This window comes from Protopterus annectens, chromosome 7.part0 (genome assembly GCF_019279795.1).
Source record: "Protopterus annectens isolate FY-2018-M chromosome 7.part0, PAN1.0, whole genome shotgun sequence".
NCBI classification, from domain to species: Eukaryota; Metazoa; Chordata; order Ceratodontiformes; family Protopteridae; genus Protopterus; species Protopterus annectens.
This window is the reverse complement of record NC_056739.1, coordinates 347673212-347700666: the sequence shown is the minus strand read 5'-3', so window position 1 is coordinate 347700666 and position 27455 is coordinate 347673212.

Below are 27455 nucleotides of genomic sequence, written 5' to 3'. Positions count from 1 at the left end.
CACTCATTAAGATTTTTCTTGAAGAGTGCTAATGAAGAACTTTGTTTGACATAGATGGGTAGCCTGTTCCAGAGTATGGGAAGTCTCTGGGACAGGAATCTATCCCTCCAGCATGTCCTGTTTATTATGGTGACAAGGTTTAGGTACCTAGAGAGTGCAGCTCTGAGGGATTGGGATTTCTTTAGGTGTAGCATGTCCAACAGCTCTGGGTTTGACATAGCTTTATATGTTAGGCAGAGAGCAACTCGGAGTAGGCAACATGCTACGGAGTAAAGCTGGAGTTTTTTGAGGCAGTCAGTGTAGGGCATTTGTTTGAGGCCAGTAATCCTCTTTGTGAGGTACTTCTGTGGCCTTTCCAGCTGCTGCAGATGTCTTGTGAGGTACATTCCAAAAAAGGGGTGTTGTACTCTATAATGCATCTAATGAGTGTTGAGTAGAGGAGAACACTGGCCTCTTTTTTTCCTGGATGCGAACCCTTTTATGATGAGGTGTGCCACATAGAAGGACTTCCTGACTACTGTGGCTATGTGACTATTAAAGGACAGACTACTATCCACCTGGTCCCAAGGTCTCTTATCACACATTCGGTGTTAAGTATATTGCTACCTATATGGTAGCTCATGGGTACAGAGTTTTTACCAAAGTGGATGACACTGCACTTTTTGGCATTGAGCTTGAGGCCATGGCTCTGACACCAGGCATCTGTCTCAGCGAGGCCCTTCTGTAGGATGTCCACATCATTTGGGGACTTGACTATGGCTCCTAGTTTGCAGTCATCTGTGAACTTCATTAGCCAGAGGCCTTCTGTGTTAGCCTGTACTTCAGAGAAGTAGATACCAAACAGGAGATGTCCCAGGACGGAACCCTGTGGTACTCCACTTGTCACTGCTTTGAGGTCAGATTTGGAGTCTGCAACTTTTACAGTGTGGGTTCTGCCACTGAGCCAGTTGGCAACCCATCTTGTGACATAGGGATTTATATCTAGTTTAGTTAGTTTAGCTATAATTCCAGAATGGGGGATGGTGTCAAAAGCCTTGGCGAGGTCAAGATAGGCAGTGTGAACCACATTACCCTCATCTACAGCTTTGGTGACTGCCTCAAAGAAGTCGATCAGGTTCAGGAGGCATGATCTGCCTTTCACAAACCTGAACTGGATGGGATCCAGAGTTTGGAGGTTACCAATGTCTTTGTTTATGAGTTCCATGATCGTACATTCCATGGCCTTGCAGACTAGGCTCGTCAGGCTAATAGGTCGATAGTTCCTGGGATTAGTGGTGGCTCCCCCTTTGTGGAATGGGATAACTATTGCTGTGTGCCATTCAGTGGGCACAAAGCCTGATGCAAGGCTATTATTGAACATGGTGCTTAAGTGGGGAGCCAGTTCATTCTGAAGTTCGTGTGATACGCAGCCTGGGATGTTGTCCGGTCCCATGGATACTGTATTTTTGGCTTTAGAGAGTGCAGCTTTTACCTGCGTAGTTGTGATTATAGGGACTCTGCATTCTTCCTGTATAGATATGGGCCCTTTAGGGGGTGAGCCTAAGCCCATGTATCTGTAACAAACAGCGGGACGAGAGAGTGCTACATTGTTAGTTATTTAATAAAGTATACAGCCTTAGCCTTACAAATAGTGGACTAAGTATGACATAACCTAAATTACATGCACCTTTCTGCATGTGGAATATTTCTCAAATGCCTAGATGTTGCAACTGAGGTGAAACATGTACTGAGAGCTGTTACACAGTTAAAAGAACGCTAAAACAAATGCTATTGCAGAATACATATGCTTAGCTGTGTAATTATCTCTGCTAGTTTACCTTTTTTATCTGCTGCTTTATCAATACTGTACTGCTATTCATGTGGTTGATGTTACCATGGTTCTCAGTGTAATAGTAGCCAGTTATGATGTGTAATGGTACATTATTCTGTTTCTATACATTCTGTGTAACTCTCCCCTGTTCCTTCCCTCATTTCCTACCTCTCACCCACCCACTGCCTAGCTCTAAACCTCCTTATCTATTCAATATAAGACCTCTAACTACATGACTGCTTAACTGATTTTATTTATTTCTCCCCATTTTCAGTTCCCTATCACTGAGTTCTACAAGGAGCACCTACGGGAATCATAAACCTTAAGGTCTTCTCCAATCTCCTGGTATTCAGCAAATCAAAGATTAAGCCTGCTACTTCCCAGGAAAACCCTTGCCACAGTGTATGTTTATATATAAACTAAACAAAACTGTTTTGTGTAGTCCTATAGTTCTGCCCTATCTGGTATGCTCACTTGCCAGTAGCTAGGTTGCTACCTGTATTATTCAGCTTCTAGTACCTACTCTACCCTTACTAGATACCTTACTGACATTAGTTGTACACCTACATGGTGAATTAGCCAAAAGTGAAATTAAATGCAGAAACAGGCTCAGTTAGGCAGTACCATCAGACAGTAAAGCTTACCTGCCCCACACTACCCAACTGATAGTTTTTTTGAGCACAACTGCAGCCTCATGGTCTGAACCCGCTCCATTCACTCACTTCGTTCACTCACTCCGCTCCCCTACCCTACCCTCAATTTCCACACACCCCCACTGCTACTAAACTTATACTTTACCTTAACCACTCCCACCTCTCAGCTACCAATCCCTTTCACACAAAGACACTTCCCACTTACACTTTGATTTTCTATACCCTATTCTACATCTCATATATAGTTACACACTTGCATTACTATGACAGCACTACAGAACACTCTACTACTTACCACATCCACATCTCTTCTACTCCTGTTATACATCCTCACAGCATATAATACCTCCCTGCACTGTATCACACACATTCCCACACATACTACCAAGTTGCAAACACCTAGACACACATGTCTTCCTCTTGTAGACCCAGCCCTCTGCCACACAACCATTACAGACTATCATACCCTAAAAGTTTTCCCACTACAACTTAAATCTCAACACACAAATAGATTAACCAAACTCCTATTTAAGCTCTCCAAACTCTATCACTACCTACACAAACAACTAACTCTAGCAGGAGACATACACCCCAACCCCGGTCCCGCCAGCACTCGACCCACACTACACCTTCCCAACCATCCAACTCTTCCTCCTCCACCCCAACCAAACCTATCTGTCTTGCACCAAAGATCCAAATCATCCCTTCTCCTGATCAACATTCATGTAAGAAGCATTGCCAAAAAAACTCACAATCTACACGCTTTGCTATTCCACTACTTCCCAGATATAGTAACAATAACTGAAACTTGTAATGACAGTAATGAGATCACACCCCCAGGCTACAACATCCTATGTAAAGACAGAACAAAAAAAGGAGGAGGCATAGCAATCTTATATAAAGATCACCTCTCACTACAGCTCCACAACTCCACAGTTCCAGACATAGATAATGCAGAGATAATTATAGCTAAATTAAACATTTCAACTCTAGCAAAACCCTCAACATTATAGGAGGAAACATACCACCAGGTAACAACACTTCTAGTGTTGAAAACCTATTACATTGGTGCTCTAATCGCCTCCCCCAAGAAACCATTATCATGGGAGACTTCAATAATGGCTGGCTCCAATGCTCCTTACAAAGCCCAACTATCCACATGAACCTTTACGGGTTCACCCAAACCATCACAACTCCCACTAGAACTGACAAAGTCACCAAATCGATGACTTTACTAGATTGGATCCTAGTAAGCACACCCCACCTTGCATCTCACTCTGGCCATCTCCCTGATAACCTGGGTGACCACAGCCCAACTTTCCTCCTTCGTGATCGTATCTACCCAGTACAACAAACCACCTATCGCATAATTAGGAATAAAAAATATTTTAATCCTGACAACTTCATCACTGCCCTACAAAATTGCCACTGGGAACACTTCAAACATCTAACCCTAGATGAAGCAGTACTATCCTTCATCAAGACCTTTCTTGATATTCTCAACACCCATGCACCACCAAGACAAGTTAGAGTCAAAGTCAAATACTCCACCTGGTTAACCAAAGAAAGCAGATCCCTACTGAAAGGCAGAGATAAAGCCTGGTCACTGTACCATAAAACAAATCCAACACCACCAAACAAACCTTCCTACAACTTAGAAACAAAGACAAAAAACAAGTGAAAATAGACAAAACCAATTATTACCTAACTGTCCAAAACGAGCACCAAAAACGTCCACAAAAGTTCTTGGCCGCAGTTAAAAACCTATTACAATCAGGTAATATTGCTACTCCCACTCCTAAAATAACTTCCAGTACTGACAGCATAGCTACCCAATTCAACAACTTCTTCACTCAAACCATTCTAAACTTAGCCAACAAACTAACTAACATAAATACTTCCCCAGAATCAAACAATGCTTCACCCCCACAAGATACCTCCACTCAATTTAAACTACACCCAATATCCACCAGCTATATCAAAAAGCACCTGAAAAAACTAAAACCTACAACATTAGCAGCTGACAAACTTCCAACTGACTATCTTAAAATCGCAGCAGATGCCATCTCCTATCCTATAGCAATACTCATTAACAGATCTTTAGCCGAATCACAGGTACCCTCTATCTGGAAATTATCACACATAATACCCCTCCACAAAGGGGACACCTCTTATGAACTTACTAACTACTGTCCCATTGCCATTCTGTCTCCCCTATCCAAGATCCTAGAAAGAATAGTATACACACAGCTCATGAAATACCTCACCTCTCATAACCTACTATCTAGTACCCAGCATGGCTTTTGTCCAGCACATAACACAACAACTGCCCTATTAACCTTTACAAACAAAGTTAACCAACTTAGAATAACTCCCTATTTGTATCAGTCTTATTCCTAGACCTGTCAAAAGCCTTTGACATGGTCAGCCACAACAAACTCATTAAACTCCTTTCCTCCCTAAACATTAATATCACAACTCTTAACTGGTTCCAAAGCTACCTAGCAGATAGGCAACAAGCCGTACGATGGCAACAAACCCTTTCTCATACCCTCCCAGTCACAACTGGGGTCCAACAAGGCTCCATCCTTGGACCCCTCCTATTCTCACTCTTTACTAACCACCTACACACTGCTACCCCCAAAGCCAGCCTAATTCAATATGCTGACGACTCAACCCTGATCTGTGCAGCCCCATCCCTTTCAACCCTCCAAACCCTTACTCAAGACACTTTCCACTCAGTAGAAAAATGGCTAACCAACTCACACCTGATACTTAATCCCAACAAAACTAACCTCCTAATCTTTTATCCCACTAGAATTGCAACCACCCTCCAACCTTCAACATTTACTCTAAAAATAACACCATTATTACTACAACTACCCACACCAAACTACTGGGAATAGTAATTGACAACAATCTAAAATTCAACTTCCATATAGACCAAACCATCAAAAACATCCACAAGAAACTAGGCCTCCTGTACAGGCATGCCCAAATTCTAACACCTTCTACAAGAATCACCATAGCCAGAACCTACCTGCTATCTACACTTCTATACACATCCCCTATCCTCATCAACCTACATAAATCAGACTTTAACAAAGTAGAAGCCTGCTATAATATAATATCCAAATTCGCCACAAAATCACCATACAGATCACATCACTGCCTAAAACAGCTCGATTGGCTTGAACACCCACATCTCCTACACTTTAACCAGCTAAGCCTAGCCCACCAAATTCTACACCACCCAAGCAAAACGTCAACCCTCAGCCATCTAATTCAACTATACTCTGCTCCTAGACCCCACTGCTCTAATAATAAATACTTACTACAAGTTACTAGAGCAAGGAACTCAGCTGGTGAAGACATTTTCTCCAACTATACTGCTAAATTATGAAACACCCTACCAACTAATCTTACCTCAAGTTCCTCACTAAAACAATTCAAATCACTCCTGAAAACTCACCCATCAAAATCCTGGCTCTGCCCCTGCATTCCTCCAGGTTAAACATCACCTAAACTCCAATCTCACTTTCTTTGCCCTTGTATAATCTAACATGGTCACTCTCTAAACTAACATCTAACACTGTACCTCCACAAAATGAATAATGTACACACACTCTGTATGTATTCTATTGTATATGCTACTTGTGTACTTTACGACTACTGTAATCACAACAAAATCTCCTATTGATAACTCATATTCATTTACTTTTTCACTTGTTGATTTTCAATGAATAATTTCTATAAATTGGTATTTAAGTATAAGTCAATGTATATACAAAACTATATTAGCCTGTTTTGTTGATTTTGTAATTATCATTGTATGACATGGAGCATTTCTCCCCGGGCCTCCACCGAAAACGGGCAATTGCCCAGCTGGACGTTCCCGGTAAACAAATGTAAAATAAATAAAAATAATGAAATAAAATTAAATGAGTCATGGAAGCATTCAAACTAAAGGCATAAGCTTTAAATTATTTCATGTTTGCCAGTACCTGGAAACAGTGCTCTGGCAGTTGTCACATGACATTACTGGTGTCCAGTGAGCAGCACCATCTCACATCATTTGTACATTGGCAAAGATGGTGCCTTCTTTATACATCACACACATTGCCGTTGCAAAAGGATAAGTGATGTATAAGCCCTTTTTTGAGCAAATGTGTTTAGTTTATTTACTTTTGTCTAGATTAAAGGTTCTAAACTTGAGTATAGGACAAAAAAAAAAAAAAGATTAAGGAAGCAGAGGATAAAACAGGTGGTGAGCAAATGAGGAATGACTTGGATAGTGTTAGGAAGTGACACATTTGTAAAATGCTTCACTCATGAATTCTGGACAAACCCAAAACTAATGGTGGTGCAAATGTCAAAATCAGGCACAAACTATAAATATTGCTGTCACACATGTAGAAATTTGCTACAATAACATGTTTTCTATTTACATGGATCACTTGAAGGGTACAAAATCCGTAACTTAAATGTGTGTCATTATTTAATGACTTCAGTCCTCGATGATTTGCCAGAAAATTATTTCATGAGGAATACACAAAAAAATGTTGCGTTGCGTCTTTCGGCTTTTCCCGGTTAGGGGTTGCCCTAGTGGAACTCCGGTCCGCTAATGATTGGCAGGAGATTTTTACATGCCGAGTTGCCAGCTCTGACGCACAACCTTCAACGAAGGTATGCCCATACACGCATGTCTCCATACAGAAGACGCTCTAACTGAGAATCGAACAGGACAACGTGATACTGTGAGGCGACAATGCTACACACAAAAAAATATGAAGCCAAAAATCTTTATATATTGCCAAAGTATAGACAGTTGAAAGATATGAGTAGCAGGCATATCTTTACTGTTTTTCCTTTTTTTTTTGGTATGAGAGTATTCCATATTTATTTGTTTACTTTTTTTTTTTTTTTGAGAGGGGAAAGCTGGGGAAGGAAGGCAAGTAAGAAGAAGGCAAAATGGGTAGGTTAGGTAGCAGGGAAAACAGACACGACTACCCAGACATGGGCAAATATAGTGATGGAGGCAGAGTGAAGAATGAAGGAAACATAAGACAAACAGAGGGAAGACAATTGAGTCTCAGTGAAAATGACAGAAAATTGGCGGACAAAACAGTTCACACCTCTCCCATCCACTGAGCAATGACGGCCATCAAAAGGGCATCTCATGTGGATGATAGATGGCAAACTCAGAAAATATAGATCTTGTATTACTTAGATTCCAATGCCATTCTAAGGTGTGGAACATGGCAGTCTTCAACCTCTCTGTATAATGTCAGGAATACAAATTCTACAGTGACTCCATCTGAACATGGTTAAATATGGAATGGCATCCTCCCCAACAAGCATAGAGTGACCATTCATGAGCAGTGCTGCCTGCAGGGGCTCAGACGAGTGGACAGCAGTGTGTAGAAATCTGCACGATGTTTACCAGGTGTGCTCAATTATGAGATGAGCCTTAATTAGCATAATCTTTGCATCCAGTGGGGTGAATCTATACAGTATAAGTATGACTAGACGCCTAGAGCATTGTTGCACTATGGAAGAAAGCTCTTCTAACTAGAGTTCGAATCTCACTAAGGATAATTTTTTCATAATGTTTCCTTTTGAATAACACTGCTTATATAAGGTGCCTGCTCCCTTTTATAAATCCATTTATTTGTACTGTGGTAGCCTTTTGACGGTTCTTTACCCTGAAGCATAGAAAGTATGTCAGTTTTATCAGTACTATCAAATGTGTTTTTGCAAAAAGTGCAATAAGGGGTGCATTACAAGTGTAATGAATGTAGTAGCAGGTAAGACCATTAAGCTCAAAGGTAGACACAACCCTCAGGTAATATTCAGACTACTGTAAATATAGAATTTTAGTGTTTTGTGCCCAGCACATGTATCATTAGCCACAGCCTTTGTAATACTACTGTTGTAATGGTCATATGTTGTTGTTCACTTTCAGTCCTGTGCTTGACTTTTATGGAATATGTGCTCAGTACACATGCATGCCTGACATTTACATAAAGATTATTGATAAAGATAAGTATCAGGCATAAAATCAACAGACGATATGCTGTAGTACAATAATAACAGTATAAGGATTATTAAGGCCCATGCAGGAACAAGGCTGTTAATTGCACTGTTTTCAATATCAACAGAGCTATGCCTCCAAAGGCGGAAAAAATACTGAATCCAGAGATCCATCAGCATCCACTCACAAACTGCAACTTATAGAAGCGGAGAATGAGGTAGGACTAGAGGCCGTCCATCTCCATGTTCAATGATACTTTGTTGTCCATGACACTGACCAGTCCTTCGGTGCCATTTCTATGCCAAAATTTTCAGCAATATTAATGCACTGGGTATTCAGAACCTCAGCTATGATGTGGCCTGATGCAGAACAATGGATACAATCGAAGTGGTCTGATGCAGGACAATGGATACAATCGATGTGGTCTGATGCAGGACAATGGATACAATCGATGTGGTCTGATGCAGGACAATGGATATGATCGATGTGGTCTACAGGACAATGGATACGATCGATGTGGTCTGATGCAGGACAATGGATACAATCAATGTGGTCTGATGCAGGACAATGGATATGATCGATGTGGGCTACAGGACAATGGATACGATCGATGTGGTCTGATGCAGGACAATGGATACGATCAATGTGGTCTGATGCAGGACAATGGATCCAATCAATGTGGTCTGATGCAGGACAATGGATATGATCGATGTGGTCTGATGCAGGACAATGGATATGATCGATGTGGTCTGATGCAGGACAATGGATACAATCAATGTGGTCTGATGCAGGACAATGGATATCACCAATGTGGTCTGATGCAGGACAAACATATATGATCAATGTGGTCTGATGCAGAACAATGGACATGATCAATGTGGTCTGATGCAGGACAATGATTATGATCTATGTGGTCTAATGCAGGACAATGGCTATGATCTGTGTGGTCTGATGCAGGACAATGGATATGATCATTGTTATCTGGTGTAAGACAATGGATACAATCCATCCTGCCACACACAAAGTGGAAGCCATGGCATGGGAAGGTAGAGCAAGAGGTGGTGGGCCGTCAACTGAACCTCCTTTTATGATGACAGAAAAGTTCTTGACCTCACTTAAAGATGGTACCACCACCACAAAGTCCCAGAGTGCAGTGCTGGATGGTGGGGCAGAGCTGGACAGGACCCACTGAGTAGCAACTGCAGATACTCCAGGTATGTAGTCCTATTTCTTAGTATCAATAGCTGCAAGTCATCCTTACCTGTTAGTCAGTCTAACCTTCTTTAAACCTGTCTGACTTATGGTATACAGGTACACTGGGAATCCATCTGACATGGCCATCTGCAGAAGGTTTGGCCAGGGATAAGAGTTTTTATTTTACGTTTATCATTGCAAATATATCAGGTGCTTGTGGTGGTGGGTCATGGCCAAGAACAATAGTTTCTATTTTATGTTTATTGTTGTAACGATATCAGGTGTATTAAGTTGTAACGATATCAGGTGTATTAGGTTGTAACGATATCAGGTGTACTTGCGTTGTAACGATATCAGGTGTATTAGGTTATAACGATATCAGGTGTACTTGCGTTGTAACGATATCAGGTGTATTAGGTTGTAACGATATCAGGTGTATTAGGTTGTAACGATATCAGGTGTATTAGGTTGTAACGATATCAGGTGTATTAGGTTGCAACGATATCAGGTGTATTAGGTTGTAACGATATCAGGTGTATTAGGTTGTAACGATATCAGGTGTATTAAGTTGTAACGATATCAGGTGTATTAGGTTGTAACGATATCAGGTGTACTTGCGTTGTAACGATATCAGGTGTATTAGGTTGTAACGATATCAGGTGTACTTGCGTTGTAACGATATCAGGTGTATTAGGTTGTAACGATATCAGGTGTACTTGCGTTGTAACGATATCAGGTGTATTAGGTTATAACGATATCAGGTGTATTAGGTTGTAACGATATCAGGTGTATTAGGTTGTAACAATATCAGGTGTATTAGGTTGTAACGATATCAGGTGTATTAGGTTGTAACGATATCAGGTGTACTTGCGTTGTAACGATATCAGGTGTATTAGGTTGTAATGATATCAGGTGTATTAGGTTGTAACGATATCAGGTGTATTAGGTTGTAACGATATCAGGTGTATTAGGTTGTAACGATATCAGGTGTATTAGGTTGTAACGATATCAGGTGTATTAGGTTGTAACGATATCAGGTGTACTTGCGTTGTAACGATATCAGGTGTATTAGGTTGTAACGATATCAGGTCTACTTGCGTTGTAACGATATCAGGTGTATTAGGTTGTAACGATATCAGGTGTATTAGGTTGTAACGATATCAGGTGTATTAGGTTGCAACGATATCAGGTGTATTAGGTTGTAACGATATCAGGTGTATTAGGTTGTAACGATATCAGGTGTATTAGGTTGTAACGATATCAGGTGTATTAGGTTGTAACGATATCAGGTGTACTTGTGGTGCTGGGTCATACTAGCACATGACATTTTTTTGCTTTGTTGTATTTACAGGTGGCTCTTTATCCAGCACCAGCACTGTGAAACTGCCCCATCTGATGTTAGAGGATCTGTAGCCTGTAAAATGATGGTGGGGGATGAGCTGGCAGGGGGTGCAGTGTGTGTGATTGACACAGGAAATGTGATCAATGCATCCCCTACAAAGACCATGGACTCAGTCCCTACACCTGTGGATACCCAGGGTCACAAACATCTGAGAGAGGACAAGTTTATGGGTACACTATGGCTCAGAGAAGTGTACTGGCCCCAGTATTCAGATATTTGAATCTCCCCTTAGCACTTGGGACAGGGAAGTCAACACAGTGGAGTTGATAAAGGTTTTTGACAGAAATATGGTTACTTGCCTCTCCTGAGGTTGGTGTGTCAGTAGCTGGAGCTCAGTGCATGTGCAGTGCTATTGTGGAGGCACAAGCTAGTGTCACCACAGTCTTGTCTGAGATGGTCAGGGTGATCCAGGGTGTGTATGCTGACCTATTGGAGTTCAAGTTATGTATGTTTGATCACTTAGATAGACTGAATCTCACCCTGAACTGTGCAGTGTTCTTTATGGGCTATCTTACAGGAATGAGGGGATGTACCCACAGACAGTCATTGGCTATATCCACAGATGTTAGCCCATGTAGCTGTGGATGTGTGAGAGCCTGTTCCCACGGTGCAGTCATTTCTACAGCAACATCAAGTGTGGCGGTGTCTACTTCCAGGAGATGGCATCCCCAAGGTCATGGCTATTGTTAAGCTGGCACATCTTGTTGCAGACCTCATATAACATGCTGGTATCTTGCCAGGATCATTGTACAGCCAGAGCAACTGCTGGCAGAGCCAGCTCTCATCGACAGCAGTGTGCACAGGACGTGGATCCCTCAGCTACAGCATGCACAGGAAGTGGATCCCTTGGCCACAGCGTGCATAGGAAATGTATCCCTCTGCCACAGCATGCACAGGAACTGGATCCCTTGGCCACAGCATGCACAGGAAGTGGATCCCTCGAACGTGTATGCCTTGGACTTGATCAGTAGGCTGAGCCACAGTGCTGCACCAATTGCTGAGGTTGTGCCCTGCAGCCCCCCCACACACACACAGACACACCACCACCAAAGCCCCTAAGAAGTCGCATACATCCACTGACTCTGGCCTTTCTCAGTGTTAACCCCCTCTGTAAGTTCTGACACTTCGCCTAAAGGCAGCTTTTGTCTGTATACACCTTATGAGATACTTCCATTTGAAAGACATGCACTCCTTCACTCTCTTCTTCATCTGTGCAAATGATGATTACTATGCCCTGCCCTCTAAACATTGTTACTTGAGCTGTCTGTGTTCGATGTACAAGGTGGTCAGCTTATGCAAGGGTCAGAACAGCCTGGTGTTTTTGTATGCATCATATTTACTGTATATATCTTCTTAGCTCTTGTATAGTTATGTTGTAAATTTATGTGAAAACTGCTGCCTCTTTGTCAGTGCCACGATATACTGTGCCCACATACAATTGGCATGACTATCGCCTGTTGCTGTCTCCTCCTCTAACAACTCATCTGCCTCAGCTTCCTCTGCTTATTGTGCTGGGAACTGCTGGCCCTGCAGATGTCCACCCTGGTGAAACTGTTTTTTAAAGTATGATTCTGTTTGACATTACACACTCTGTTAATATTTGGGCACGTGGCCTGGCCACAGTGCAGGGCACCACCTCATGAATGTGGTTGTAGGAAGCCTGCTTGCAGCAACTCAAATATGTGCTCAGAAATGTTTCTGGTTTGCAGCAGTGGACAGCTGTAGCCCTCATCGTACTGATTGTGTGGCTTTCTGAGTAACATGACAGAGTTCATAATATATTTAGCATGGGTCTATACTGAATTCTTGAAAGCAGACAATGTCGAATCTGACATTGTCGGCACAAGAATAGTGAAACTGCAGAACATCGAAGAAGTAACAAAAATCTCCATAAGAGGAGATTTCCATTTACTTCAATGTAGTGCGATCTCGGAGTTGCTATATTTAAGTAGTGGGGGGGGGGCCTCAGCCCTCCACATGGGGGGGGGGTAGGGGGGCTTACCCCTCTGCCTACACCATTTAGTTTTTTTTTGTTGTTTTAATTTTTTTTGGAACATTTGATGTTTTAACAGTTCGATCACTAAGGGTCGACCTTTAGTGATTCGAACTGTTAAATATTCGATGTTGCAATATAGACCCATTTAGCATCATCAGGGAGATGCTGCTATGGGAAGTCAGCCTTTGCAAAACATTGATATAGGTCATGTGTGCACCATATGTGAGAGCTCTGAAAACTGCCTAGGTGGCTTGCACATATATTGTTGATGATAGCTTGTACACTACAAACTGATTGGCAGTTGATGGAGTGAAACCCTTTGCAGTTCACAAGCTGGGGTGTTTATTTCAATGTCTGTGGTTAGCAGTTCTTTAGGGAAATGGTCTATATCATAGAATTCCAACATGGTATTGGCTCTCTCCTCTGGGTATGAGAGAGCCATATACACCCCCACATGCATGGCATTGAGAAACTGAGGGAGTATTCTCAAGCATATGCAGAGGTATCTCCACTGTGTGCCCAGTAGGTTGCTGAAATGTCACTGTATCTATTATATGTAAAGCCACACATAACTTTTCATCCACTGGTATAGATGCTCCATAATTCCCATGGGGCTGCAGATGAAGCTGTCAACTGTCCATGATTTCTTGCATGGTATGTCTGTCAACATTGTACCTGTCCAATGTGTGAGTGTCATGGCGAGCATGAAATGTTAAGTGAAGTTGGATAGCCTTGTACCTCCTAGCGAGATTTCACACACCATCGGGCATAACATCTGCAAGCAGAACCTCTTGCACTTATGTATTTAATGTAGCTGTGGTGACCCAAAACATAGTTAAAAAAGCAATCTATTAAGCCTGAACAAAGGCATACAGCCGAGTTCAAATATATAAAGCAGGGGCAATTCCATTGTGTGGCATTTAAGCATCTCTGAATCGCTCTGCCATCTTCTTTTGTCTCAATATCATATGTGGCGCCTCATTATGCAGGGATTAGCATGCAGCAAAGCTAACTGCATACGTAGCGCCTCATTATGCAGGGATTAGCATGCAGCACAGCTGGCTGCATACGTGGTGCCTCATTATGCAGAGATTAGCATGCAGCACAGCTAAGTATGTTATTTGGCCTCGTTGTGTACCTTGATATTCTGAACTGTACACACCCTACTTGTGAACTTTCATCATGCAAATTCACTTACCATGATGTGGCAAAGTTTTCTGACTCTGGCCATTTGTGTATTATCAGCTTAATTTTTGGCACAAAATTGTTTATGGATGCTTAGTAAACAGTTTTTTTCACATCTATCAGTTCATGATTATGTCCAAAACAGGGCAATCAGAATTTCTGAAAATAATCAGAAACAGCTAAAATGTAGATGGTGGGAAACATACATATTTCCTATAGATTAATCATAGGACTAAAATCTTCATCTTACTGAGAGAAATATGTTAGTACCAGTATATCATATTATTTTACTTATTTTCAGTGACATATAAGAAGAAATTATGTACTTACCATAACGTTCCGTGTGAGGAGTTGTTCTCACCATCATTAGTACTGATTGAATTTGGCCAAATAGCAAAGCTCGAGGTCTCAAACAGCTTGAGGCCAAAGCCCTATCCCACAATGCACCACTACATACCCCAGATCTTGTTTGCTGCCAACTAGCGTAGAAACCTATCCCAGATTTCAAGGAAATCATAAAATCCAGGGTGAAAGAAAACTCTCCAGGAAAACACAAACCAGAGTGGTACCTCTTGTACTTCCAGACATAGGAAGGGGGTAGGAGGGAGGGTCGTAATAATGTAGGAGAGAACAACTCACATGGAACATTATGGTAAGTACATAACTTCTTAATGTGAAGTTGTTCATTCTCGCCTTCATTCTTACTGATGGGTAGCGTCCACAGCACCACAATCTTGGGTGGCTCATGGGAGTATCTGTTTCAGGACAGCAGATACAAATAAAGATCTGTCTCTAGAGGCCTTGTCCACTTTGTAATGAGATATAAATGTACGTGGATTTGAGCAGGTGGCGGCTGCACAAATAGAATCTATAGGTAACCTGGTCAAGAAGGCTGCAGAAGTAGAAGCTGCCCTTGTAGAATGAGCCTTGACCTTGTTATGTAATGCAATACCAGCTTCACTGCAGATAAAGGAGATACAATCAGAGAGCCATTTCGATAAGGTAGTTTTGGAGACAGGCGTGCCTTTTTTTGAATCTGAGAAGGAGACAAACAGCTGATCAGCCCTTCTAAGATCTTTTGTTCTATCCAAATAAAAGCAAAGTTGTCGATGCACATCAAGTTTATGAAGCATATACTCCAACTGGTTTGAATGGTTAGGAAAGAAAATGGGTAACTCAATCATCTGAGTCAGTGTGAATTCTGAACATACTTTGGATAGGAACGATGGATTCATCCTGAGGGAAATCCTATCTTTATGAAATATTAGGTAAGTTGGCTTAATGTAAAGGGCTTGCAACTCCAAAATTCTGCGTGCTGATGTAATGACCACCAAGAATATGGTCTTCCAAGAAAGGTACTTCAGCTCACAAGAAGAGGCAGGTTCAAGGGGTGGAAGAATAATTTTGGACAAGATTAGATTTAAGTTCCAGGGAGTAGTAGGAGATCTGATCGGTGGTTTTAAGTGCATCGTACCCTTCAAAAAAGCCTTAACCAGCTTATGAGACATGATACCATTTTTGGAGGCACCTAAATGAAAATTAGAAATAGTAGCCAGTTGGACTTGAATGGTTGCTTCTGCAGCTCCTTCATTGAACAGTTTCGTTAGGAATTCCAGTATATCTGATATAGTTGCCTGGAAAGGGTCAATGTTATTCTGTTGTGCCCAGATGGAAAACCTTTTCTACTTACTGAGGTAAAGTTTCCTAGTTGAAGATTTGTGAGACAAAAGGATATGCCGCACTTCTGATAAATTCTGGAACCTGGCTATTCTGGGAATTGGAGCAGCCAAGCTGTCAGTTTGATGGACTGAAGAGAGGGATGAAGAGCTCCTGATGAGAGGGTCAACAGTTCGGCACTGGGTCCAGGATCCAAGGCTCCTCTAGTAGATGAGGCTTCAGAAAGGGGAACCAAATTTGATGAGGCTAATATGGGGCAATTCAGATAAGTGTCTTGCCCAGAAAAATGGCTTTTTGCAATACTTTGGGAATCAGGGGAAAGGGGGAAAGCATAAAGGAGTCCCGGAGGCCAGTCATGGACAAGTGCATCCCTCGGGGATTGCCCCTGTTGAGGGATCAGGTAAAAGTAGTTGCTGCACTTGGTGTTTGTGGAGGTGGCAAAAAGGTCGCAGCAAGGCTGGCCCCATCTGCAGAAAATCATTTCCGCTATTTCGTTCTTGAGAGACCATTCATGAGGTAGCAGAATAGCTCTGCTGAGTCTGTCCGCTATTACTTTGTATCTCCCCAGGATGTGCATTGCAGTCAGAAAACGCTGGGTGGACTCTGCCCAATTCCATAATCTCGGAGGCTCTCAACACAGGGGGTAGGATTTGGTTCCTTCTTGTCTGTTTATGTACCAGACTACTGACGTTGTCCAACTGGATTGCAATCATGCCAAGGGGAAGAGAGTCTTGAAAGGCCTGCAGTGTGAGAAGAACCACTCTCATCTCCAGGATGTTTATGTGCAAATGAGCCTCATGAGCCTGCCAAGTACCTTGGGCTGTCTGTCCCTGATAATGCCCCCCACCTGATCAGGGAGGCATCCGTGGTTACCATTGCTACTGGAGAGAGGAGAACAAATGGGTGGCCTATAGTCACCATTTCTGATGTTAGCCACCAGCGAAGGGCATTGTTGCAAGAGTCGGTAATCAAAACTAGGTGATTCAAGGGTAATTCCTGAAATGTCCATTGCATGAATAGCAGCCACTGAAGAATTCACATGTGAGATCTCACAAGGGGTATTGCAATAACCGCTGCTGCCATAGTGCCGAGCAGTTTGAGAATCTGTGATGCTGGTGCTTTTTGTTTTGACAGAAGATCCATTATTTGTTGTTGGGGGACAATCACTATTTCAGGAGGGAGCTTCAGGGACATGCTGACTGTCTGCTCCTATAAAGACTGTATGCAGCGATGGCAATAAGGCAGACTTTTCTGAATTTATTGTAATGCCCAGCTGTGAACATAGATCCATGGTAGCGTCCCTTGCCCAAATAAGTTGATGCCTGGTGGGGGTGGTAAGGAGCCAGTCATCCAAGTAAGGAAACACCTGGATTCCTGAATGTCTCAAGTGAGCCATGAACACTGCCATGCATTTGGTGAACACTCTGGGGGCTGTAGTGAGACCAAAGGGCAGGGCCCAATACTGGAAATGTCTGGCTCCCAGTCAGAAGTGCAGATGATCCCTGGATGGCCTGGTCATTTTGATATGGTAGTACACATCCTGGAGATCTCTAGAGCACATCCAATCATCCTTCCCTAGAAATGAGAGAATGGACTGAAGCATGACCATCTGGAACTTTGTCTTCACCACATATTTGTTGAGTCTGCTGATGTCCCGAATAGGTCTCCAGTCCCCTGTCTTCTTTGGTACCAAAAAGAACCTTGAGTAAGTTCTGGGTCCTTGCTGGTCTGCTGGGACTGGCTGGATGACTCTTTTTTGCAATAGTTTCTGGACCTCTGTGGATGCTATATCCCGTAGACTGGGTGGAACATCTGGGATTACATTTGTTGGTCTGGGGAGAGAGTGAAAGGGGATGGAGTATCCTCTGGATATAACATTTTGTACCCATTGGTCTTCTGAGATATTTAGCCAAGTGCTTAGGTACAAAGACAAATGTCCCTCGACTGCCTCCAGAGCAGGACAGTCAAGCCTCCTTTCAGGAGTGCTGATAGGGTTTCTCAAGGAACTGATCCCTGTCACCCTGCTTCTGCGGACCCCCTCTGCCATGTGGGCATCATCTTCCACCATTGTCTCCCCTCTGCCCCTGGAGGAGGCTTCACCTTGTGAGTTCGGAAAGGCTCCTTGGGTCTTACAGAACCACATTTTCCCACCCCATTGATCTTTGGGATAAGGTCTAGTAGGGGTAGAAAAACGGACTCCAACAGCAGATAGAGTCTTACCATCTTGCTCACATCTGGTGAGGGTCTCTTTGACTTTTGGTCCAAATAAGGAGGAACCATCAAAAGGGGCATTCAGAAATGACTTAAAAGGTTCTGCAAAAGAACATAAGCACATCCAGGAATGTCTCCGCAAAGCAATTCCCGTACCCGCAGCCCTACTCATTCCATCAGATGCATAATGCACGAGGCGCATAGAAGAGTTTACAATGGAATTGAGGGTAGCAAGCTGAGACTTCACCTTGTCTGCCACAGAGTCGGCTACTGCACCTTGGAGAGTAACTCCAAGCTCCTTGAGGAGATCTCTCTGTAGACGTGTGAAGTGGGTCAGGTAGTTCAATGACCGAAGTGCAAAGGTCGTAGAACTGAACATGTACTTCCCAAATCTGTCCATTATCCTACACTCTCAATTAGGAGGATGGACAGATGTAGAAGTCTCTGACATATCTTTTTTAGTGGCTGCCACCACCACCATGTCATCAACAGGTATGGGTTTAAACAAAAAAGCCTTATCATGGGGTGCTGAAATGTACTTGTTTGGCCTTCTAGGAACAGGCTCCATAGACTCTGGTGACTCCCATGCCCTTCGAGATAAAAGATCCATCAACTCATCGAAGGGCGGAGACACCCAAGAGGTGGAGGGTTGGGACCTGAAAGCCTTCAGGAGCACCGATTCATCCTCGGTAGGGTTTTGGGGCTGTCAGTCCCCCCCTCTGCTTAAGGATCTCAAGGATATTCCTGAAGGAAATATCCTCATAGGGGGAACTTGGGGACCCTTCTGATGGGAATCTCTGGGGAGGTCTCAGAAGAGCAGGGTTCCGCCAAAGGGGCATCATGAGACTCTGGGTCCCTGCGCTTATGGTGAACCTATGGAAGCGGAGAAGAAGCAGGCACCTTCCCGGAGGAGGTGGCCATGTCAGAGGTTGTGGAAGTCCGAGGGGACAAAGCCCTCCTCATGGCATCAAAGGCCCCATGACTCTGATGTGAGGAAGCACCCTGGTCCGAAGACACCGAGGACTCCTCCTGCACCAGAACCGCTGGCTCCGAGCCCAAGGTAGGAGCTGAACTCATCCATGCCAAAGCCCCAAGAGGGAGAGTCGGAACTGACATATCGGTTCAACTCCCCCCCCCCCCCCAGAACCGACAGGAGAGTGTCGGCTCCCAGATTCCACTGCTGGAGCAGAGGATATCAGGGTGGTCAGTATCGACAGGTCAGAAGTGAGTATCGGTACCGATGGTTCCACCAATGACTGAATGGCCCTTTCCGGCTCCGAAGTCTCAATTCGAGTTGGAGGAGGAGCAACAACAACAACAGGAGTGGACTTTGTCAGTTCCAAAGCAGCTAGAGTCTAAACTGACAGAGTTTTAGCAAGCGCCAGATCCTGTAAAAGTCTCCACACCACTCGGTCCACGTCTGAATCCGAAAGCCTGGAAGCCTGAGAGGAGACCACCAATGGAGCCGATGACCCCAGAATCGGGGACCTCAAAGTAGGAGATACCGGTTCCAAGACTGGGGACCGGCTCCTACCAGCAACCTGAATGGTCAGTTCCGTTGACACTGGAGCCAAGACCGTAGCCTTTTTTGCAGTTTTTGACACCAAAGAGCCTTCGGAGCCGAACCAGATGAAGAGGTTGGAGAAGAGGCTTTTGGTTGACCGGGAGCCGAATCCAAGTCAGATTGGAAAGCCAACTTAATTAAAACCCTGCTTCACTAGCTTGTTTCTCCTTTCGGCTAGCACTCTGGAGCTAAACCCATGACAAATAGCACAGACCTCTCGTAAATGTACTTCACCCAAACAGTACACACATGTAGAATGCCCATCTGTAATGGACATCTTCTGACTACATTTTGGGCATCTCTCAAAACCAGATTTAGCCTTTTCTGACATATTAAGGCAGCAAGCACACAACAATCACTATAACCAAAAGTAAGCCTAACCAGCTAAAAGTATATCAAGGCAGCTAACATTAAGCTGTAACAGAAAACCCTAACAGGCTAAGGAAAACAAAAAAGCCAAAAATGGCCAAGAGCCTAACTGGCTAACAAACACAAAATTGCACAAAAACTACAAAGCCTAACTCGGCTTGGGATAGAGCAGAAACCAGAATAACAGGGCCAAGCCCAACTAGAGAGAGAGAGCAAGCTATCTAACTATGAAATAATCTGAAAAACAGATAAACAGAATAAAGCACAATATTGTAACTATCTAACAAATGCAAAAAGGAACTTTTTGAAAAATTTCTTTGGCAAATCATAAACTTATCTCCCCAATAGCCAAGAGCTGTAGAGAACACCCAATAAGTTGCAGCGGCAAACTAGATCTGGGGTATGTAGTGGTGCATTTTGTCAAGTTGTTTGAGACCTCAAGCTTTGCTATTTGGCTGAATCGGAGCTGATGATCAGCTCCAAACACATCAGTAAGAATGAAGGTGAGATTGAACAACTTCACATCTATATTTATTTAGTTTATATGGAAATTTTTAGCTGAATTCTTGACTGTCATATAAATAAAACTATTTAGTGTTTGTGTCTCTGTGTGAATATTAATTATATTACCTATGCTATATTCATAGGTTGGTACTAGGCTATTAGCCCTAGGGCCTACACAAGCCTAGCCATAGCAATTCCCCTGGCTATTACTTCGCACACTATTTACTTCCCTGGACCCCTGTCTAGCAGGGCAAGTGACGTGATCCCCAGGGTGAATTTCCTTTCTCCCATCAATTGTCAAGGTTGCTTTTGAAGAGGGCCAAAGAGGCACTCTGCTTGACATGTATGGGCAATCTATTCCAGAGTCTGGGGAGTCTCTGGGTCAGAAACCTATCCCTCCAGCATGTTTTGTTTATTGTGATGACAAGGTTTAGATCCCTGGAGCATGTGGCTCTGAGGGATTGGGATTTCTTTAAGTGTAGCATGTCCAACAGCTCTGGGTTTCACATGGCCTTGTATGTTAAGCAGAGATCGCCTCTGAGTAGATGATATGCGACAGAGTATAGCTGGAGATTTTTAAGGCGGTCAGCGTAGGGCATCTGCTTTAGGCCTGTGATTCTTTTAGTGAGGTATTTCTGCGGCCTTTCCCGTTGTTGCAGATGTCTTGAGAGGTACATACCAAACGTGGCATTGTATTCTATAATGGGTCAAATGAGGGATGAGTACAGTGGGACAATGACCTCCTTTTTTCTGGATGAAAAGCCCTTAGTGATGAGGTGTGCCACATAGAAGGATTTCCTGACTGTTGTGGCAGTGTGGTTATCGAAGGTGAGACCACTGTCCACCTGTGTCCCTAAGTCTCTTATCACACTTTCGGTGTTTAGTGTACTGCCACCTATATGGTAATTCATGGGTACATGTTTTTTCCCAAAGGGGATAAGTATATATTTCTTGGCATTGAGCTTGAGCCCATGGCTCTCGCACCAAGCATCTGTACCATGACTAGCACAGTGAGAAAATAGTGATATCACAAACGTATCCAAAATGGGATTGACTCCAGAAACAACGTGTCAGTGGTGCAACAGGTAGCACACACACCTTCGGTGCAGAAGACTGTAGGTTCTGTTTCCAGACCTGGTGGATTGATTTTTGACACTGCAGTGTAGCATAAGGGGGGGGGGTCCTGTACACCTGAGTGTGTTGTCCTTCAGATGGGATGTTAAACCGAGATCCTATGTACTTGACTTGGTGGTAGCTCCGGTGGATCTAAAAGATCCATTGGCACATACTGAAAAGAGTAGGAGTTCTTTATTTAAAACATTACATAAAATACTATTTAAAACTTATATTTACAATTTATACATTGTATAATTCTCCATTTCTTTCCATTATTGTCATACAATCATAAATATCTTACTTTCCATTTTTTGTTAAAATTCTGTCTTCATTATACTTTTTCCAAAACCACCATATAATTTTTCTTAAAATTACTGCTAGTCTCCATTTACCATTAAACATGATTTCTTTTATTATTTCATTCAAAATGGTCCATACAATATAAATAATCTTTTTAATTTTTTCACTTACCCGGTGAGGTGGGGGGGAGGGGCTAAGCCCTTCTGAGGCTCTTATTTCTGGCTCTAAGCAACCAGGCATCAGGGTGCAACCCACTCCAGGGACACTGTCAGGGGGGAGTTTGACTGGGGCGGTACACCTATTAAAGAGTAAAGTAGATGTCCTACGGCAAGCTCAGGGAGGACAGAAACCTTCTGTGAAGCAGAAGGAAAAAGCTCACTTGATCTTGATTTCCAGTATGAATAGAGAATGTAAAAGTGGGGCCTCATGATCCTTCTGGTGTTTTGGGTTTTATTCAGGCGGTGTTAGAAGAATTACCACAGGGATAACTGGCTTGTGGCGGTCAAGGATTCATAGCAGTGTCGCTTTTTGATCCTTTGATGTTGGCTCCTTCCTATCAGTGTGAAGCAGAATTCCCCAAGCGTTGGATTGTTCATCCACTAATAGGGAACGTGAGTTGGGATTAGACCATCATGAGACAGGTTAGTTTTACCCTACTGATGATGTGTTGTGAATAGTAATCCTGCTCAGTATGAAAGGAACTGCAGGTTCAGACATTTGTTTTTTATTGTACTAATATATTTCTTATTTTTATGGCTATAATATGTATATGTAATCATGTCCATATTTAATTCAGTTATCACCTTTATATTTTCAAAGAACTTTTCTTTTCATAATTTGCCCACAATTTTGCAACCCTTATACATTGTAAGAGAACATGTTCTGTAGTTTCTTCTTTGCCACAGTATAAATATACTTTTTCATTAATTTTTTTATATAGCATGTTTCCTTTTACTGGTATTTTTACTAATCTCCCTAAAAAATCTTGGCATTCTATTTGTTTATGACCCCATTATTTTCATACTCAAAGATTAACATAATAATATTGTATCATATTTTTATACCACACTTTCCTCTCATTTTCTATTTCATAAAATTTTATTTTCCATAAAATAATTTTTCTTAACATATTATTTCCTCATTTGAAAATGTTTAAATGTATCCCAGTGCCAGTCATATTTGTACTTAAGTAAGTTTACTACTAACTTTTCATTTTTATCATTTATCTAAAACAAAACTTTATACAAATCCAAAGCAGCAGCATAAACAATTGGGGTTATTCATCCTAAACCTCTGTCTTTCTTATCTCTCTATATATAAAACTCCTCTCTTCACAAATTCAGTCTTGAACCACATATAGAAGAAAAAAAATACATTTAGTATTTCTTCTTTATAGATTATTGGCAACATGTAGTCATTAGCTAAATATGTAATCTTTTCCACTATAACTGAATTTTTATTAAACAAAAAGTGGTATGTTTTCCAAAAACAACAAAGCTAATTTATTTCATCTATTATCCTATCCCACTGTTCCTCACTTACATTTTTACCCCCAAATCTTATTTTTAGCACAGAGATTTCTTTAATTGAAAAATATACTCCTCTTATTTTTACTATGAAACCCAGTCCTTTACTTAATAAATACTTATTTAAAGTCATGCCTATTATATTCAAACACTGATGTACATAAAATATAACTTCTTTCATCCAGACTTTCTTTCTCATATTCAATATAATATCATCTACCCAGGTAAACGTAACTGGAATTTTTATCCCTTCATTAGTAATGTGAGTGTTACCTTCCATATGCAAATTTACATATAATAAATTGATAACTAATGTAAATAATATGTTACTCATAGGACATAACTAATATATGCCATTTTTTATATCTATTTCTCACTAACATTATGCTCTAACATAATTGTCCACAAAAGGTCATGTTGTGCATCAAATGCTTTATTTAAATTTCCTGTGATGATCTTGGTCTCAGTATCCTGTTTATAATATCATCCACAATTTCCCTTACTACAAATGATAATTTTTGACATTCTTTTCCCCTTAAACTATATATACTACCTTCCATAATATGTTTCATTTAATTTCCACTCTCTTCCGAATTGTTTTATTTATTTATTTGACATTTGTTGACCAGGTTAGTCCAACTGGGCAGCAGTCCTTTTTCAGCAGAAGCCCAAGGAGAAAAGCTCCAAAAAGTGCAAGTGAAAGTAATCACATGACAGAGTTATAACTAAAATTACAATATGTATGAGATGCATGTTGAAACAACATGCTAGAAATTGGTCATTAAACTGAAATTATAATATAGTATCATGTTTCATACAGTAGAAAGCAGAATGCAGAAAATATAGATATGTTTGTAAAACAGAAAGTAACAAATATATAAACAGGAGATAAGTCCAGGGCAAGAGCCAGTTTCCAAGACTACAGCTGTGGAAGATGTAGGAACTATTGACTATTAGACTTTATTAGAAGCAGCGGCAGAGAGAGGCAGGAGAAAAGGTTCCTGTGATACTATTATAGGAGGGGAGGTGGGTAAAGTTGGGTCATAACATAAGCATGTCCATGATATATATAGAATTTCCTTTACTGTTGTTTTGAAAGAGGTGGGCTTAGAGATCTGTCTAACACTTAGTGATAATTTATTCCAAGCATTTGCACTGAGTAGCTGTACAGGAGTTTACCAATGTTTTGTTGTGTGCATAGACTTGCAGAAGATCCTGTTGGGAGCTACTGATGGTGTGTTTGGGAGTATAGGGTTGGATGAGGTAGAGAGAGAGGACAGGAGGAGGGTTCAGTATAGGGCTGGATGAGGGTAGAGAGAGAGAGGACAGGAGGAGGGTTCAGTATAGTGCTGGATGAGAGTAGGGAGAGAGGACAGGAGGAGGGTTCATTTAAGATAGAATGAGTTATGAGAAGCTGGGCTAGTAGGATTTGATTATGAAATTCCAGCCACTGCAGGATTTTGTGAATTATATTCATAAAAATGTCATAGTCTGGATTGTTCAATACTATAGGCCTCCAATTTTCAATTTTATTTTTATCTTCCTTTTTCCGTACAAATTTAAGTATTCCACTGCATAAATCTTTATACATTAAACCTTTATTTAACCACTCATTCAACATTTTTAAGAAGTGTTTTCTACTGATTCTAATGAAGACTTCTATGTGAAAGATGAAAGTGCTTGATCTTGGTGTGATTTTACTGCAATAAACGGAGTTTGTATACAGGCTTGTTTGGTACATTTTCCATTTGGTTCCTGGTCTTCTGTTATTCGCACTGCACCAGATATTTGGACTCTGTCTAGTGCAGGCATTGAGATATTAACTGTTGTTTTCATGATATTAATTTATACAGATATAATTGTCAATGTTTTCTAAATATCTCAACAATGAAGTAACACAGACTGAACTCATTAGCCTCATATGGAAGCTCTCAGCTAGATAAATAAAATGTTACTGACAGTATGTATGTAACTTGGGTGGTTGCTGAGATATTGTAAATTGTTTATAAAATATTGAAAATGCAATAGTTACTGTGTTTAGTGTGACTTATTAAATTCATTTTAAGAACTGGAACCTAAAGAATACTACCACCATAAAAATAGTCTGTGCTGAAGGGTTTGCCATTTATACTTCTTTCATAACCCCTATGGTTCCAGAGATATGAACATTTGTTTGAAATGTGAGGACATCATTTGAATCTATCTAAAGGCTTAGGCTCTGCCCATTGGGAGTTACAGGGCAAACTTCCTGAGCTCCATTGGAGTGAATGATTTAGGGTCTCTCTTTTTTAAGTTCAGTTTGAAAAATGGACGTATTTTCTTTTTTGTTTCTCTGTGAAATGTTTTAATCACGTAAGAGTTCCATGGATGACGGTTCTTTTTTCTTCCTCAAAATTGCCCAACAAACTTTTCAGAACAGAACCAGTCTCAGAAATAATGTCACAAAACGTTTCTTTATGAATAAGACTGAAAGCTCTTATCTCATAAGTCTTCATTGCCAATGCGATCATTGAATTATACAAAATGTCTTACATGTCCCTATCTTTTAATCTTTGTTTTGAATTCTTACCATGAATGTCCTTTGAAATTTGACATTTCCTTTCCTCTGTTCATCTCTTATCACTTTCCTTAACAGTCTTGGCATATGATTTCTTTTTCTAGCAGTCTTCTTTTAAAATGGCTTATGATTCCTCTGATTGAATTTTGTCCATACTTTCACACCATAAAACATCTTTTTCACACTCTGGCTCACTCTGCAACAACAACTGACCCAAAATACTATCCTGACAGGAGGGTTGTAATAAACCATCCATCATTGTTTTGAACATTTGCTTCTGATGAAACAAAGTTTGCTAAAATAGCTTCTCACAATCTTGTAGAGCTTTAAGCACTGCACCAGCATTCAACTCTGTTCCTGCACCATCTTAAATCTCCGTGAGTGCTGTTGTCCCAGCCAACACTGTCCCAAGATTGGAAAAGCACTCTCCTAATGAGAAGGAAACGTTCCACAATGCCCTGGTGAAATTTCAGCTAGTAGTATAATGCATCCTCAGGTCTTCCCTGAAAAGACACTACTAGCCTAGTGGGACTAACCCAGTCAATAAAGGATAACTAAATAAATAAAATAAAATATGAAATATATAAAAAAGTCATACAGGGAGCAGGACATCAGGCTGGTAGAAAGAGTTCAGAGGAAACTCATCAGAAAGATACAGAATGGAAGAGACAGTATATCATCTAGAGACCAAAGCAGTTTGGGCTTTTCTCACCAAAGGGCAGGTAGGACATGGGTACATGATATGAGTGTTTAAAATCATGTCAGGAAGATGAGGAGGAGTTACTCTGAATAGGAAAGGAATAAAAGATTGTGGGGAAATGCAGTGAATTGTAGTGACCAATTACTCACTGAATCTGGAAATACACTTCTTTGAAGAAAGAATGATGGTGTCACAGAAAGAACTACCAGGCTTTATGGCATAGAGTAAATCCATGGTAGACATGGGAGTGGTGAAAAATGTGTGAAGGAAAAGGAGGAATGGGTGGGAAAAAAGTTAAATTTACTTAAAGGATAGACTTGATAGGCTAAATCTACTGTTTTGCCATCAAATATATACATATCGACATGGGAGACCGTGGCCCTTGACAGGGTAACCTCAAGTTGGTAACAATTTGAAATGTTAACTGAATCCCGAAACACAGATACTGAATGGCCACAAAAACAGACTGACACGTAGGAAGTCTGAGATGGACATTTTTCAGAATATTCCCTTTTCTCCAAAGTATGACAGTCTTGGTGTTGGTGTGTATATATATAAGTCTGGAGGGTACGGGAGGCTTGCACTTCTACAAAAATAAGTTTAAAAGATAACAGTAATGTTCAGGACTAGCTCTTCTGCATTTCCTATTTTTTTTTT